This window comes from Palaemon carinicauda, chromosome 9, assembly GCF_036898095.1.
Source record: "Palaemon carinicauda isolate YSFRI2023 chromosome 9, ASM3689809v2, whole genome shotgun sequence".
Classification (NCBI taxonomy): domain Eukaryota; kingdom Metazoa; phylum Arthropoda; class Malacostraca; order Decapoda; family Palaemonidae; genus Palaemon; species Palaemon carinicauda.
In genome coordinates, this window is record NC_090733.1 from 45,591,527 (window position 1) to 45,609,026 (window position 17,500).

Sequence of the window (17,500 nt, forward strand, 5' to 3'; positions counted from 1 at the left end):
GATCCACATCAAGACCATCACCGAGGATTTTAGCACTAGTTACATATATGGTAATGTGAAGACTCATAAGAACAGCAACCCACTCAGACCTTTTATCAGCCAGTGCCTTATGTAGACCTAGCACCTGGCAAAAAGACTCAACAGACTCTTGACCACTTATGTTCCAGATGAGTACAGTATCGCCTCATCTGCCGAGATCCTAAATAAGCTAAAAGGATCCCCCAACAGTGGCACCATCCCTTCCCTGGACGTGGAGTCCCTTTTTACTAAAATACTGTTGGAGAGACCATTAACTTGATATTGGAGAGAGTCTACAGGGTTCCTTCTACTCCAACTCTGAACATCCATGAGGAGGTCCTCTGCACTGTGCTAGAAATATGTACTAAGAAGGCCCCTTTTACCACACACAGGGGCCACAAGTATACACAGAAGGTAGTTGTAGCGATGGGCTCTCCCCTTGGTGTGCTCTTTACTAGCTTTTATATTGGAGTTGTTGAAGAGAGGGTTTACTCACAAATATGTCGTCCAGACTTGTACATGAGATACATAGATGATACTTTTGTCAAGGCTCCTTCTACCCCGGACACTGAGACTCTGCACAGGACGTTTGAGGAATGCAGCAGCCTGAGGATTACTGTGGAACATAGTAAAGATGGACGGCTGCACTTCCTGGATGTTCTCATCTTTCCTAACCCTACCGGATTTGATATTATTGTGTACAACTAGCCCACTAACCTCGGCTTATGCCTAAATGAAGACAGTGAAGGCCTTGCTAGGTATAAGTCCTCAACCATGAAGCCTATGTCCACAGAGCACTCTCCTACTGATCCCCTTGGGCTGCCACACACCAAGAACTTGACTGAGGCGCCCAGGTCCTGGTGAACAATGGCTACTCTAACAGACAATTTAGCCATGAAATCAAGTTGCCATGGACTCCCGGTACCAGGGTGAACAACCGACTGTCAACGCCAACACTATCATCAACCTTTACTATAAAGGGTTCATGCGTCGGGATTACCAGATGGATGAAAAAACATTGAGAGACATAATAAAGAGTCATGTCTCCCCTGCGGATAAAAACACAGAGGTCAAGCTGACTATTTATTATCAAACACACAAGACAAGGTCTCTCATCATGAGAAACAACTCAGCCCGGCCGACTCAGGACATCCTCAGACAGACCAACATGGTTTATTCCTACTTATGCCCTGTTCCAGGATGCTGTGGACGTTACATAGGAGTGACCACCATACGTCTGTCAAAGAAAATTTCCTGTCCTGCTCAACAAGATGCAATAAAAGCTCACGCCCTCCATGTCCACAATAACAACATCAAAAGTGAGGAAATAATTAAGAGCACCAAGATCATCGGTCATGCTCCAGATAGCAGGAGAGTTTGCAAACTTGAAGCTCTTCTTATAGAGAGAGAAAAACTGACTCTTAACACTACCCAGGAAATGTTCCTCCTCCCCTCTTGTCAAAGGAACAAAATGTGAAAAGTAACCCAAGCAACCATAACATCTCCAAACAAGAGAACATAACTGATCAGGACATAACCAAGCTCGAAAGCTTTGATCAGCGACAGGATAGTCTGCCTAGCCTGCATAACCACTCGATGAGCGCTCCCACCAATCTGAGCTCAACTCCCGAAGGACAAGATAGCGACTCATCACCCATGAGTGAGTGGGAAGGCAGTCTGACTGTTCTATAGCTGCTCTCGGCGAGCATATTAGCCAAAGAGGATCAGCCACTCTATTCGCTCCTCCCACGACGCCCGAGGAAGCCAATGTAAATTCGCTGCCTCTGAGCCAGATTTGCCTTATAAGGACCTAAGCTCTAATTGTTTACAACACCCAATCCCTAGGAAGAGAGACAGCACTGCCAAAACACGTAACTTGTTCACTGTATTCTTTTACCCTAATTTATAAATTTTACATTAAAAGCTTGATTCGTTACTTATTCTTGAATATTACTACCCACCGTGAAGGATGACTTGTGCTCAGTTACTGACTTTACGCAGTAATCCTGAAAAGAAAATAATAAGAGCCTTTGAAAAAACGGAGTTTGATATTAATGCAACCTAGCCATCCATTATTTTCAACAAAACTTGCATGAAAGAGGGTCGACTACCGAAAAATAATAATAATAATGAAAATAATAATAATAATAATAATAATAATAATAATAATATTAATAGCAAATTATAATAATAATAATAATAATAATAATAATATTAATAATAACAACAGCAATACTACTACTACTACTACTACTACTACTACTACTACTACTACTACTACTAATAATAATAATAATAATAAAAATAATAATAATCCATGACTATTTCCATGTTAGAATATTTTCAATAATTCTAATATTTTCAAAAGTGACAACTATACAAATTAAAATAATCCCAAAAATTTCCATAAAGATAATAACTTTATTTAAAATTTTCAGTTTATCAAATGATAATACCATAAACAAAAGTTTTAAATTATAATAATGCTGTACTTTAAATCATTTAGATAATGTGACACGCAAAAAGTAGATAACATTAAATTTCTTCGAATATGTGTGAAATCGTCTCACTTGATGCGCAATTATGTAAAATAAAAATAATAATAATAATAATAATAATAATAATAATAATAATAATAACAATTCCGGAGCATTGTAAAGTTATAATAATTTCAATAGTTGTAATATTTACAAAAGTAACATAAACTTTATAAACAGTAATATTTCCAAAAACTTCTATTAAGATAATAACTTTAATAATAATTTTCCTGATAACTAATGATAATACTATAAAATGAAATTTCAAAATATAATAATAACTTTCAACATTTCCATAATAACTATTTTTAGATTAAAGGATGGATTTTATTTGGTACTATTTCACTTACTTGGTGAATTTAGGTTACGTTAGGTTAGGTTGGGTTAGGTTAGGTTAGGGTAGGTTAGGTTGGCTTAACTTAGGTTTGGTTAGGTTGGTTTAGGTTAGGTTAGGCTTGTTCTGGTTGGGTTAGAGAGAGAGAGAGAGAGAGAGAGAGAGAGAGAGAGAGAGAGAGAGAGAGAGAGAGAGAGAGAGATAGAGTGTTAGTTTAGGGATAGCCAATGAGGTTAGGAGAGGGAGGTTGAGTTAGGGTAGGGGTAGCCAGTAAAGTTAAGGGAGTGATGGAGTTAGGCTGGGGATAGTCAATGAGGTTAAGAAAAAGGGTGCAGTTCGGTTAGGGGTAGTTAATGAAGGGAAGGGATAGGTTAGGGATACTGAATGAGGTTAAGTGAGGTGGTTAGATTTAGATTGGGGATAGCCAATGAGTTAAGGGAGTGGGTGGAGTAAGGTTAGAGGTAGCTAATTAGGTTAAGGGAGTGCATGAAGTTAGTTCATGGATCGATCCTTATGGTCTGGTTAGGTTCTTATGGAATGAAAATGTGGCATTTACACTACTATCTTCCCATATCTCTAATATATGAACCCATGTCAATCTCTCTCTCTCTCTTGTCCACATAATTCTCTACTTCCGTTCCAAATTATTAAACTCTGACACATTCTCTGGTATTTGTTAATTAGCTTATTATAATTTATTCCTTCGTTCCCAAACTTCTTTCTAGCTAATGTTCCCAGCCGACATACATACATTAATATTGTTTCACCCACCCTCATTCATTTCTCATCAAAATCATTCTTCCACCTATATTAAACACTCTATATACATTTTGCGGGTCGAGTTTCGTCTGCAAATATCCTATCAAATATTCTCCTAACTCTCTACCCAAAACTCTCTTACCATCCCCATAATAAGCCTAATATGACAAATTCGTAGATAATTTGTATTTTTCCTAAAGATACAAACCTTGGCTATTCATTTAAGGGTATTACTTTCGGCATAGCTAAAATGACGAACCATTAAAGTTTACCGAGGGTTAACTACCCACATCGTTAGTTAGCGTGAGTAGGGGGTTAGCTTACTACCGCTCGCACTCACACACCTGTGATTTAGCTCAGTTTGCTTGGAGGTAGGCCTTCAAGGGGGATAGGTCTGGCGGGTAAGTAAAAATAGCTAAGGTTTGTATCGCAAGGAAAAATATAAATTATCTACGCATATGTCATTTGTTCCTTAACTGGAATACAAACCTATGCTATTTATTTAGGAGTGACTCATCCATTAGGAAAGGTAGACGTCCCAGCCAATCTGGCTTTTTGGCTTTACCCGGGGCTCTTTTTCCAAGTATATTAGTACTAAAACCTTGCTACATCAGGTCCACATCCTAATCAAGCTCTGTGTTGAGATATATAGAAGTGTGATCGTCCGGGTAAAGGTATTCTGTGTCTTTAGTAGGAAAAACTATTGTAACCAAGACTTTCCCAATACCACTTCACTAGTGTATGGGGGCTCAACAGTATTAGTTTTAATACTAGGTACACAAGGGGGCATGGTTCACCTATAGTGGTTTGAAGTCAGCTTGTACAGAGAATTCAGGATGCTGCTTTCCCCAAGAGGGGGGAAGATGAGGAAAAGAATAAAAGCCAGTCATACCTTTTCATGCGCACAAACTAAAACCGAATAACAGTGCCCTCAACATTCAGCAACTAGTCCAATAAGGAGCTTGAGGTATTAAACCAGCTGTTGTGCAGCCACCAGAGGACCTATAGAAAACGTATTGAGTCTCCAGTGGGTCCCGTGTCACAGGTAGTGGGATGTGAATGTATTTTGATGTTTCCGAACCCCAGCCTGAAGAACCTGCATCACTGAGAAGTTTCTCTTGAATGCCAGGGACGTAGCTACCCCCCTGACATCATGAGCTCTGGGGCGACGTGAAGAAGGGGGATCTGTATTCATTGGATGGTCTATGACTTTGCGAATCCATGTTGAGATTGTGTTCTTGGTAACCCTCCTCTTGGTCCTTCCTTTGCTGACGATGAGTGCAGGCACACGAGGACGGGCTGCTAATGTTCTCTTAAGGTACACCCTCAACCTCCTCACTGGGCAGAGTAAGAGATGATCAGGGTCATCTGTTACAGAACGAAGATTCAAAATCCGGAAGGACTCAAATCGCGGATCCGCTACTCCCGGGTTCTCATTCTTAGTAATAAACTCAGGGATGAAGCTGAACGTTACCTCTCCCTATCCCCTTGAAAGGGCGATATCATATGAGAGATCATGAAGTTCACTGACTCGTTTAGCCGAAGCCAAAGCTCGCAGGAACACCGTCTTCCAAGTTAGATGGCGATCTGTTGCCTGCCGTAATGGTTCATAGGGATATCTCTTAAGGAAACGGAGAACTTGAACTTGGACCATATTCCATGGGGGAGGTCTCACTTCAGACTGAGAACAGGTAAGTTCATAACTTCATATGAGTAAGGAAAGTTTTAGCAATGAAAAAATTTCCATTCCTTTCAATCTAAAGGCTGAGCGATAGCCTTTTACCACTGAGACTGACAGGCGCATTTCTTCCCGCATATATACGAGGAACTCCGCTATTCATAGAATAGTGGCACCAACCATAGAAGATCTTCCACTTTGACTGGTTGACTGTTCCTGATGACTTTCGCAGGTGTCCAGATATCCTGATCGCAACTTGTCGCAAAAATCCTCTCTGAGATAGGAAATGTTGGATAGTCTCCAGTTGTGAAGTCTTAGCGAAGCTACGGCTTTGTGGAATATGTTGGCATGTGGTTGTTTGAGTAGATTGTGTCGTGGAGAGAATTCTCTTGGGGGCTGTGTTAGGAGTTGCAGAAGGTCCGGAAACCATTCTGCTTGATGTCATAGTGGAGCGATAAGGGTCACTGAACGGTTGATCGATGTTCTGGCCTGGTTGAGCACCCTCCTCATCAGATAGAACGGGGGAAAGGCGTAAATGTCGATGTTGTCCCACCGTTGTTGGAATGCATTTTGCCAGAGAGCCTTGGGGTCTGGGACTGGGGAACAATAAAATGGGGGCTTGAAGTTTAGGGCCGTTGCGAAGAGGTCCAATGTCGGAGAACCCCACAAAGTCAGGACTTGGTTGGCTAATAGATGATTCAAAAACTAATTGCTACTCACTATTTATGATGTTCAGCTCAAGTTGTTGGCGAGCACATTCGTTTTGCCCGGAATGAAGCTTGCCAATAGTGGTGTTGAGTGGATCTCGGGCCATCTCAGTATCTCTACTGGTAGATGGGATAGGTGCTGCGAAAAAGTACCTCCTTGCTTGTTGATGTAAGCCACTACTGTGGTGTTGTCGCTCATCACTACCAATGATTAGCCCGCCAGGAGCTGTTGAAACAGGAGATTTATGTGGAGGTACTCTTCTGGTTTATGACCAGAGGCCTGAGGTCATGTGATTGCAGAATGTGGACTCCCACCCTTTTGTTGAAGCGTCTGAGAACAGCATCAAATCCGGGGAAAGGACAAGAAGATTCATTCCCTTTTCTAGATTCTTTTCTGCCACCTACCACTCGAGGTCTGTCTGTTCCGCTGATCCCATGGGGATCCGTATGTTGGGGGAATCAAAAGTCTGATTCCACCAGGAATTGAGTCGCCATTGGAGGGATCTCATCCCTAGGTGGCCTTTGGGAACTAGACGAGCCAGTGATGAAAAGTGACCGAGGAGACGTAACCATGTCTAGGCTGAAAACTCTTCTGGTCTGAAGAGGGTCTTGTGACCTTCCTCAGCCTTGTTATTCTGTCGTCTGATGGGAAGGCTTTGTGGAGATTTGTGTCTATTATCATGCCTAGGTATACCAGTCTCTGTGTAGGAAGCAGGGATAACTTCTCGTGATTTACCATGATATTCAGATTTTGGCAAAGTCTCAGAAGTTTGTCTCGAGGTTGAAGAAGGGTTGCCACCGAGTCTGCTAGGATTAGCCAGTCATCCAGATAACAAAGGAGACGAATGCCAATCCTATGTCCCCAAGATAAAACTAGTGCAAAACACTCTGGTGAAAGCTTGAGGTGCCGTGGAAAGACCGAAGCACAACACCTTGAATTATTATTACCTGTTGTTTAGGCTGAATATCAAGTACTTCCTTGAAGATGGATGGACTGGGATCTGAAAGTACACATCCTTTATGTCCAGTGTGGACATGAAGTCCTGTGGTCTTACTGCTAGTCTTACTGTGTCTGCATTCTCCATGCTGAACGGCCTTTGTTTGACAAACTTGTTCAGGGCTGAAAGATCGATGACTGGTCTCCAGCCTCCAAACGCCTTTCTTACAATTGAAACTGTCTGAAGCTGATGTTCCCAAAGATGTAATAAGTTTCTTTGCTAAAACTTGTGTGTTTAGAATGAAACACCTAAATATAATTATTGAATTTAATGAAAAGAAAAGGCATAAGTGTTGAAGCACGATTTTTAAAAAATAAGGAATTCTTACTGAAATGATATCCAGAAGTTATTCATACCAGTTATGTTGAAATAGTACAAGCAGTAATATATATGACGAAAATGGATTGTTTTCATCCCTATCAGTGTATAGTTTAATTTTCACCCACCTTCGATGAATAACCCTTTAACGAGCCCGAATGGTATCTTTAAAGCAGCTACTTTTGGGTAGTCGTGGTGAACAAGTTTAAGCTTGTCTGAAATTGAGGCTTTGGCAGCTAATTGCTACACTCCTCTGCTCTTTGAAACAGCCAATTAGAAGCCACCTGTCCCTCTCGCCAAGACTGTAGCACCTCGCAAACACACCTCAATTGGGCTCAAGTCGAAAAAGTGACAAGACGCGTCGCAGTAACGTCCACGGATCTCCCACCACCCAACCTTTGTAATCATGGTAAGTACACAGTGACTGTGGGAAAGTGAAACCTAGTGATATACTTACCTTTTGATGTGGGTTTCAAGAGCTGTAGTGCCTATCGGAAAGAGTAAAGATCCCATGTGGGCTACCTCGGCCGAGTTTAGGCCGATCATGCTCATCCAATATGATATCTATTGGACCTTAACGGTTCAACCGGGCACTAGGATGCGACGCACATCATTTTTGCAATCATTTTTTTTTAGTGCTTGTTTTAGACTTTATGGAATAATTTAACCATATTTGTAGAAATAATAGTGATGATTTAGAGATGTTAGGCTCATGTGCATATAAATTATTACCTTACACGTGATTGAGTGATAGGTCTTTGTTAGGCAAAGTTAAATTTTTTTTCATTACATGACTTTAAAATTGCTTTTTTTCTTTTTGTTTTCTTTTTGCAGTTTCCTGGCCATATCTTTTATGGGCATCGCAATGCTGCATTGGAGACTCAGGATCGTACACCATGGGTTGCCCCTAATGACGCCGAAGGAAGTGATGTTGACGTGAGCTCTTTCGACATAAAACAGTGATAACGATGACCATACGTACGTTCCTGACAAAGGCCTTACTCAGGAGGATGCCTTTGACCATCCTACCGCTAGAGGTTAGGATGAGACATCCTTAGAGAGAGAGAGAGAGAGAGAGAGAGAGAGAGAGAGAGAGAGAGAGAGAGAGAGAGAGAGAGATTTGTTTAAAAACAAAATTTATGTCTCATTGTTACAATGATTGCTCTTTAAATTTGTTTTCATTGTGTGGCTCATTAAATCTTTTTTAAACAATGGTTATTTTTAAAACTTATTTGTGTACTAGGATACTCACTGACATATACATGCACACACATGCATACTCACTGACTTACACAGGCACACAAATACATACTTAGTGACATACGCATGCAAACACATGCACATGCATGCACACACAAACACACATGCATGCACAAACACCAGCACACACGATTCATTTACTGTTTCACTAATGTTACTTTATTCTTGTTTCAGCTCGCAGGGTCAATGTTGTTGTCCCTCAGGAGATGCCTGTGGAAGAGGAAGGTGAAAGTGAAGGTGAGGTTAACCCTAAGAGGCCTCGGCCTCATGTTGATGAATGGAAGAAGGATGACATTGACATCTAGCCTCTGCCCGACTTCATTCATCCACAGCCGGACATCTTGAGGTATCCTTACAAGTATTTCTCTTAGTTCTTCACAGCGGAATATAGGGAATACATTGTTTACCATTCTAACCTGTACTTAAGACAGAAGGATGTAGGCAGCAACTTCCACATGTCAGAAGAGTATCTCATGGTTTTCCTTGGTCTCATCGTGTACATAGGCCTGGTTCCTCTCCTTAGCATCGTCGACTTCTGGGCTGCGAAGACCAGGATTCTTCAGGTTGCAGACTTCATGTCCAGGAACCGCTTCAAGACCATTCGGTCATCACTTCCCTTCAACAACAATGACCAGGCAACAGGCTCCCAAGATCGGTTCTTCAAGGTGAGAGTCCCCTTCCCCAAGGTCACCAGAGAGTTCCTGAAAGTTCCTGAGATTCTTATCCATTCCATTGATGGAGTGATGGTCCCCTACAAGGGCACAAGGGCTGGTAACCTTTGCCAGTATGTAGTCAAGAAGCCTGACAAGTGGGGCTACATGTTCTGTCGCTCCAGCGTGGATGGATTTGTGCAAGATATTCTTATGTACCAAGGGGAGATATCCTTTCTGAGCCACTTTACTCTGCTGTCTGAACAGGAGAAAGCCATGTCTGTGACTTTCAAGTTCTTTGTCTCCCTTGTCAAGGCCATCAAGGACCCCAGTCTCACAGCAGTGTATGCAGACAACTACATTACCAGTGTAGGGCTGGCCAAGTACCTGAGCTTGGATTATGGATGCCGGTATGTGGGAACTGCCAGGTGTTAGTAATGGCGGTCATTGCGCCACCTCTACCAAACAAAGACCCCGCCAGCAAGGACTTCGTCGGCCAGCCACGATTTTGGGACCCTACCCAGAGTCTCACCCAAACCCCCAACCATCCTATACCAGTCTACTCCCCTTTGAGGTCTCATTTTTCAGCCATCTTTACTTATCTCGCGGTGATGTCAAGATCCCAGGAGATAGAGGAGGCCTATTGGTGGGGGTGTCGGGATACGTGACAAGGCCAGACCAATGGGACAACAGTCAGGCCAATTCCCCCCCCCCCCCACTTGGGGGCAAAAAGGGAGCTGAGTCGGCCTAGGAGCGGCTGGGGATCTTTCTTCTTCACTCAACCTCCTTGAGGGAAACACCATCTCCCTTCACCCTCAAGATTTCAGGGAGGCAGGACCTCTGTTACATATCCTCCAAAAGGGAGGGACTAGAGTCCTTTTTACTGAGGTAAGGTGTCTGATTTTGAGATTCTCATTATCCTTACCCAACCTCCTATCCCTTCCTTATCACATCCCCTTTTTCCTTATCCTTTAAAGAAATCCTACCCACCAAACCTTGTATCCTATCCCCTATAGCCACACCACGTGTGCCGTTTAGTCCCAGTCTTAATTAATTCACCCTGTGACAGTGTTGATTCCCATGTGTAACGTTTAAATCCCTAAGCTTTGCATTTTCATTTAATTTGCTTAAAGGTTTTAACCACACGACTTCATCGTATTCCTAGCCGGTAGAAGTAATTGTGCTGGTAATAATTCAATTTATTCCCCATTCCAGGGAACGTGGTTGCTGTGCTGGAGTTTCATCCACATTCCACCAAACTCCATTCGAAACTCCTCGTGGCTTAAACCAAAATATAATTATCTGCTGTGCTCCCCTTTCGTTTATTAATTTTTATTGAATATTATTGTAAATACATATATTTGTCAGTATTCCTTGTATTATTGCTGACTGGCGACCTACCATTATTATTTTTTTTTTTGTTATGGCCCTTGAGCCCCTTAAGCAATGCCGGACTCAAACCAGTGGCCTGTAACATAATTGGCGACCAGATGCCAGGATTCGCTAAGACAGTAATTTGAAATTAATATCATTAAAAGTCAAATTCCCCCTTTTCTGTCTTTAGCAACTTGACGAACCTCAATTTCATTTCAAGTAAATTATATAATCACTGGAGTTGGAACCGTGGAAGAAAACAGCAAAAGCATTATATTCTAATTGTTAAAGTTTTGTGTTTATTAGTGCGTGTGTTCGCTCCGCTAACCCTTTTGTTTTGTAACCCACGTGAAAGAATTTAGTCGTATTGTTTAGCGGGATAGCCAACCGCGTGAGAAGAATTTGTGTTCTGTTTTTTCTGAGTGTTTATTATCAAAGTGGTTAACATTTTTCATTTATTAAATATATTGTGCATTACGTGAATGTGTTATTTTGTGTTTAAAAAAAAAAAGGGAAGTGAAATTTACGAAATTTTAGGACAACAAACGTGGTAGACTAAAACACGTGTTAATTTCCAGTGAGGCCTAATTCCTATGTTGGTAACGGTAAGAACACGTGGCGTTCCTTATTTCGATTTTTTTTATTGACAGTAAGGCTATTTTATTTCATTTATTACTTCTCGTGGGATATTATTTTCATATACATTTTTGAAAGGGATAATTTTCGTAGGATTGTGTAATATTGTTAATCTAAAGATAAAGGATTTATGATATCACATTTAATTTCATTTTTTTCAGTCAGGGTATAGGATCATTAAGATAAAATATTTGGGAGTGTAATTTACTAAATTCATTTTTTTTTACTAAAGGGAAAGTATGTAAAGGGGCTGATGTTCTTAACAAAGCATTAAGCAATCTCAGTGACATTGTTTGTTTTATTTAATATAAATACAAACTTCGCTTTAAAGTCACAGAGTTGCAAGTAGTGTTGTTGCAAGAACGCACCCACACATTTTTAAAAATCCTTTTATTTATGACTAGCATAGAGGGTCATTCATTGTTGTGATTCCATTCATTTATTACTAGCATAGAGGATCATTCATTGTTGTGATTCCATTTATTTATGACTAGCATAGAGGGTCATCTATTGTTGTGATTTCATTTATTTATTACTAGCATAGAGGGTCTTTCATTGTTGTGATTCCATTTATTTATGACTAGCATAGAGGGTCATTCATTGTTGTGATTCCATTTATTTATGACTAGCATAGAGATTCATCTATTGTTTTGATTCCATTTATTTATGACTAGCATAGAGATTCACCCATTGTTGTGATTCCATTTCTTTTTATGACTAGCATAGAGATTCACCATTGTTGTGATTCCATTTTTTTATGACTAGCATAGAGATTCACCCATTGTTGTGATTTCATTTTTTTAAGACTAGCATAGAAATTCACCCATTGTTGTGATTCCATTTTTCTATGACTAGCATAGAGATTCACCCATTGTTGTGATTCAATTTTTTTTTAAGACTAGTATAAAGGTTCACCCATAGCTGTGATTCCATTTTATTTCGTCCAGCATAGTGTCACCCATAGATGTAATCTCATTTTTTCCTTGACTAGCTCAGAGGGTCACCTACTGTATAGTGGTGATTCCATTTTTTATTGTGTGGTACAGTTGTCATGTATATCGTTACTTGTTTGGACGCATTACAACCGGACAGCCTAAGCTCACCCATTGTTGTGGCCCTGGTTTTCAAGTTAGGCTCCTGTTTAATTACTTACAAGGTTTGCTATTTGGTGATAATTCTTTCTCGAAGGGAATTTTTCACAGCCTTTTTGCATTTTCCCAAGCTCCATCTTCATCCTTCCTTTAATGAGACTCTTGCGTACGGCTAGAGCGTATTTCCCCTCCGTGTAATTTCTTGCACGGTCAACATCGTACCTTGTGCTGTTGAGTTTGTTCTTGTCGCTGTCTCCACAAGAAATTAGAAAAATGACTGCTGCTGACATCAGTGCATTTGTGGATTTGGTAGAACGACAAGGCTATGAGGGAGAAGCATTGCGAAGGTATGTGCGGGAGCTCATGAATGAGGACAAAGCTCGGAGAAGAACAGAGCAAGAAAGGATGCGGTATGAAAGAGAGAGCTCATGAATTAAGAAAGCAGGAGATGGACGCCCGATTGGCACAACTCAATCACTTGCCACCTCAACCCAATGTTGCCAAAGTCCAGCAGGACAATCGCGGTAGGACCCACTTCATTGAAGGGTTCACCAAGGAACTCCCTACAGTGGAACTGAAGGTGACCACGTCCCAGCTCAGCAAGAAGTGCGGACTGGGGGCAGGGAGTGATTTCGCACATGAGGGCTACAACTCAAGCTTGGGTCAAAAGCCTGTGAAGGGTGTACAGCGAGTGCCCCTCAGGTGCATGAAGGCTGCCAAGCCGGAACCTAAAACTGTGAAGACGGAACCTGCAGTGGAAGACGACTAGCTAGGTACCATTGACCTGGGTGAGGTAGCTTGGCTAAGGGAGGAGGCCCAAGAGTCTCCCCCTTCCAGCAATGAGTTTAAGCCCCGTACCCGAGAGTGCTCCCCAGCTAAAGCAATGATGCTTTCCACCAGACCAGAGGTCTCAGAGGAGGACCAGGAGACCATCAGGAGCCAGGCAAAGCTCAGCAGATTCCAGCTGATGGGTGAGATGTTGATAAACCACAGGGCACCCACCTACTCGAACGAGGTGGAAATAAATAACCCCTCTAAGGCTGAGTTCCTGCTTAGGGATGAGGTGCCCCTTAAGTTCACCCGAGGTTCTCACGATCCTGTTAAGGTCTCGTGCCGGCAAGTAGTTGTCCCCTGTAATCTCCGCTTGTCGATGCTAGGCGTGGCCCATGAGAGACTGGGAGGACACTTTGGGGTAATACATCCTACCCAGCTGATCCAGCATCAATTCTGGCTGGGCTTGCACGAGATTGTTAAGGCTTACTTAGCATCCTGCCATCCTTGCCCAGTCTCCGGTAACTATAAGCAAATAGTGCCGAGGGCCTCGCTCCAACTCATCCCATCCATTAGTGTCACAGAACTGACACAATTCTTTTATTGGTTTGGCTTTCTAGCCACATTTCAGAGGGACGAGGGTTTCCACTTCATGGCAGAGGAGTCACGACCTCTGACCATACTCGTGATTCATTTTTGGCTTCACCAGGTACAGGCAGGAATTCCCAACTGTGGGGTTTACTTGAATTTCTTCCAGACATGGGATAGACTCCAAACTCAAGAGAATGAGCTCTCAGGCATGGGCTCATCTCTTGAGAATCTTGGATCCTATTGTGCGGACCAAGAGTTCCCACTGACATTCCTAAAGAACCATAATCCTCTAACCTACTTGACTGAGCTACGTAATGGGAATAAAGGGCTCATGAGGTGGGGCATAGACCTCCAGAACTACAACTGGAAGGTCAAGCACCTAAAGAACTCAGGTGAGAGAGATGTGTTCTCCCGGCATTAGTGCCCAATGCACAGTGCCATGACCATAACGTAGCCATAGTCAGTAGGTTAATTTAGGTTGTATGGAAAAATTTTAATTGGCCTTGGTGTCTCCCCAGGTAGATAAACTTGAGGAGCCATCTTGGCATCATTATTTGCATTTAATTTATTTCTATGTATTTATTTTATCTATATGTCAATTTGCTTTAATTTTATGCCTACCACTGCACTAGGTCACTTAACTTTGACTATTATTGCATTTTTCCCATTTGTTTTATTTTATCTTTTGCCTATAAGTCAATTTATTTTCATTTTTATGTGTCCCATTGCACTAGGTCACTTAACTTTAACCATTTTTGCATTTTAATTTTCAATTTTGCATTTTGAGATGATATTGGCCGTAAATGAAGTGACTCTCAGAATACTAATAAGATTAGTTTATACAATTTGGCAAAACATGATGGATGGGTGCTAGGAGTGTTATTGAAAATAATAGAAAAAGATCTGGCTTATGGCAATGATTACAGAGGTATCGCACATACGTCAGTTGTCATGAAAATATATAGTATGCTTATTCCAGAAACTGGATAGAAAGACTGACAAAAAAAATGAGAGATGAGAAAGAAAGATTTAGAAAACATAGAAGTTTTACTGACCAAATTTTCATTTTGAGACATGTACAGCAATGTGTAAAATATAGAAATCCCCTTTTTTATGCCATATGTGGACTAAGAAAAAATCCTTTGATGCCATGCACCGGCTAATTTTCTGGAGAGTCATGCGTTATTATGGAGTTCCTCCTAAATATGTAAATTTTATTTTGTTTTGAGTATATCGAGTGCAAAGTTAATATAAATGGAGTAGTATCAAATGAATTTTCAGCGAACAGTAGAGTACTCCATTGGAATACAGCATGGTTTCACCTATGTTGTTTATCATCCTCGTGAATTTTGTAATGCATAGAACTATTGAGGATGGTGGAGAAGGATTAGAATGAATTTGTAGTAGGAAATTAGCTGACCTAGAGTATGCTGATAACCATCCTTATTAGCAAAATACCACAAAATTTGCCAGAAAGCATGAAATATCATATGAGGTTGGGCTCAAGTTAAATAAAAGACAGGGATAATAGGAACAGAATATGCAACGAAAGGACTGTATAAGGTAGAATTATGTAAATATTTAGGAACTACGATCTCTAATACAGGGTCTTCAGAATTGGAGTTTCATCAATGACTGAAAAATTCGAATTAGGCAATAACTAGCTTAAGTAAAATTTGGAAATAAAATCACCTGAAATTTCATATAAAAATCAGGCTATATATCAGTTTAGTGAGATCGGTTTTACTGCATGGACATGGGTTGGGGTATGACAATGGAAAAATATCCATCAGATTCTATAGATTTGTGAACAAAGGCCTCGGAAGAGTATTGTGAGATGAATTGCTGGAGAGGATCAGAAATGAAACTGTAAGAGACATTACTCGACTACCATGAGTGGATGATATCATGGTGAGGGGCATAAGGAGACGGTTCAGGCATGTTCTACGAACTCCTCAACAAAGACTAATTCACCAAACTTTCTGCTTGCGTTCACAAGGCTCCAGAACAGTGGAAAGACCCAGCCCTACATGGCTGAGGAATTGGAAGCATGAAATGGGAGGAGATGAATGGAGTAGTGTTGATTTAAAAGCCCAAGATAAAGACGACTAGCAAAATCTGACTGAGGCCATGTGCCCTTGGGCGTATGAGGAGATGATGATGATGATGTGATAATGAAGGAAATTTTTGTGCTATTATTATTATTATTATTATTATTATTATTATTATTATTATTATTATTATTATTATTTTTATTATTATTATTATTATTATCATTATTATTATTATTATTATTATGAAAACTAAACTAATGATCACTCTATTAGAGATCAAACATATGCCGGAAACTGTTTATGTTCGATCTACATTTATATCTACCTTGTAATGCACAGCGATGATGAATTGCATTTGCATGACTAGGTTTCTGAGATTATACAGTATATAATAAAAGTAAGAGCCTTTTGAAACTCAATCGTTTTCCCTAATACTCGACTATCTCCTAACGAAAATCTGCAGTAGAAGTATATCACGACCCAAATCCTCCAAGTAATAAATGAAAAAAGGTGTTGTGGCACTGATCATCAGCATCGAAAAATAATGGAGAGGAAAAAAGGAAATGTAAAAAAATAATTACGTAATAAAACATATCAACCATCTGATATCACAGTCATATGAGCAAAACCGAAAAATAATTTGAATCATTAAATTATAGAAAATTGAAAGATTAATAAAAATATCTGGAGAATATGCTAAATAGGGGCATTGTAAAGAGAAAAAAGAGATTCAAGAGTGGAATAAATGAAAAAAATAGGTCGGGCCAAAAGAAAAAAAAAAAAAAAAAAAAAAAAAAAAAAACGAGATTGAGTTTGCTACTGGGGAGAAAAGCTGTTTATTTAAGACCGAGTTAAGAGTTAGGTTATTTTTTTGCTGACCCAGCAAGGTTAAAAAACAATTTAATTTTCAACTTCAGGTCAGGAAATAGTTTATATGTAGGAGAGAGAGAGAGAGAGAGAGAGAGAGAGAGAGAGAGAGAGAGAGAGAGAGAGAGAGAGAGAGAGAGAGAGAGAGTATTAAAGTCATTTTGTTTTAGTAGGTAGAAGATTTCATTTAATTATTTTTAATTTTGTATGCCTGAAAAGTCTGAATTTTATTGTTTTTCTATTCAACATATACGGTCGTCACCTTTCAAGACTTTATGAGCTCCCTGCAATTCGGTGCTAAATTTTGTTTACAGTAACTCCAAGAAATAACAAAACAAATTGAATAATGATTTTGTCTCTCGTTAGGGATCATCACCTCAAATAATGATTATTTCAAATGAGGCCTTCATGCATGTGTTCTGAATAGAGATCTGAAAAAAACACTAAAAGGTGAATTCATAGACTATTAAGGAAATTTTTTTTATTAATTTTAAAACGACATGATAAGGAAATGGAGATGACTTGACCTTCGTAAAGGTTAAAGGTATCTGTTTTCAGTTCCAGTAGCACCAGAATTACCACTGGGGAAGCCTACAGTACAGATGTAAAACATGAGTAGTGCCAACTTCAAAACAAGTCGCCCAGGTTCATCGTACGGCAGGCAAGCCCTGCTTATTGGCGATCCAGCCCGATGCTCTCTCTCTCTCTCTCTCTCTCTCTCTCTCTCTCTCTCTCTCTCTCTCATACTGACGAAAGAATGATATAAGATTGATAGGAGTATAGGCAATGAATGAGAGGCAAAGTGTACCACATGTGTATCACATGCGCCATGTATATTGTCGTTATCACATTCTCCT